Source organism: Arachis hypogaea, chromosome 3 (assembly GCF_003086295.3).
Source record: "Arachis hypogaea cultivar Tifrunner chromosome 3, arahy.Tifrunner.gnm2.J5K5, whole genome shotgun sequence".
NCBI lineage: Eukaryota > Viridiplantae > Streptophyta > Magnoliopsida > Fabales > Fabaceae > Arachis > Arachis hypogaea.
In genome coordinates this window covers 80,998,120-80,999,534 of record NC_092038.1, presented here as the reverse complement: position 1 = coordinate 80,999,534, position 1,415 = coordinate 80,998,120, and the positions used below count along the sequence as shown (strand labels likewise).

At 42.5% G+C, this 1,415-nt stretch overlaps 1 non-coding gene across 1 annotated transcript; it reads right to left on the bottom strand.

The window, feature by feature from the left end:
• Positions 1 to 372: 372 nt before the first annotated feature.
• On the bottom strand, positions 373 to 479 carry LOC112793991 (small nucleolar RNA R71). The gene has a single exon (XR_003198674.1). It is a non-coding gene; the product is annotated as a small nucleolar RNA R71 (small nucleolar RNA).
• Between the last annotated feature and the right edge of the window lie 936 nt (positions 480 to 1,415).

The following is a 1,415-nucleotide window of genomic DNA, read 5'->3' as shown; positions in this document are numbered from 1 at the left end:
GCAAGGAAGGTGCTGGGTGACTTTACTGCACCTACTCCCGACTTTTATGGGAGAAGCATCTCTATCCCTGCCATTGGAGCAAACAACTTTGAGCTTAAGCCTCAATTAGTTTCTCTAATGCAACAGAATTGCAAGTTCCATGGACTTCCATTGGAAGATCCTCATCAGTTTTTAGCTGAGTTCTTGCAAATCTGTGACACTGTCAAGACTAATGGGGTTGACCCTGAGGTCTACAGACTTATGCTATTCCCTTTTGCTGTAAGAGACAGAGCTAGGACATGGTTGGACTCTCAACCTAAAGAAAGCCTGGACTCTTGGGAAAAGCTAGTCAATGCCTTCTTGGCAAAGTTCTTTCCACCTCAAAAATTGAGTAACCTTAGAGTGGAAGTCCAAACCTTCAGACAGAAGGAAGGAGAATCCCTCTATGAAGCTTGGGAAAGATACAAACAATTAATCAGAAAGTGTCCTTCTGATATGCTTTCTAAATGGAGCATCATAGGTATTTTCTATGATGGTCTCTCTGAACTATCCAAAATGTCTTTGGATAGCTCTGCTGGAGGCTCTCTTCATCTGAAGAAGACGCCTACAGAAGCTCAAGAGCTGATTGAAATGGTTGCAAATAACCAATTCATGTACACTTCTGAAAGAAATCCTGTGAACAATGGGACTAGTCAGAAGAAAGGAGTTCTTGAGATTGACACTCTGAATGCCATATTGGCTCAGAACAAAATATTGACTCAACAAGTCAATATGATTTCTCAAAGTCTATCTGGAATGCAAAATGCACCAAGCAGTACTAAGGAGGCTTCATCTGAGGAAGAAGCCTATGATCCTGAGAACCCTTCAATGGAAGAGGTGAATTACATGGGAGAATCCTATGGAAACACCGATAATCCTTCATGGAGAAATCATCCAAAATTCTCATGGACGGATCAACAGAGACCTCAACAAGGTTTCAACAATAATAGTGGTGGAAGAAACAGGTTTAGCAATAGCAAGCCTTTTCCATCATCTTCTCAGCAACAGACAGAGAGTTCTAAGCAGAATACCTCTGACTTAGCAACCATGGTCTCTGATCTAATCAAAACCACTCAAAGTTTCATGACTGAAACAAGGTCTTCCATTAGAAACTTGGAGGCACAAGTGGGTCAGCTGAGTAAGAGAATTACTGAACTCCCTCCTAGTACTCTTCCAAACAATACAGAAGAAAATCCAAAAGGAGAGTGCAAGGCCATCAACATGGCCGAATTTTGGGAGGAAGGAGAGGCAGTGAATGCCACTGAGGAAGACCTCAATGGACGTCCACTGGCCTCCAATGAGTTCCCCAATGAGGAACCATGGGAATCTGAGGCTCAAAATGAGACCATAGAGATTCCATTGGACTTACTTCTGCCATTCATGAGCTCTGATGAGTA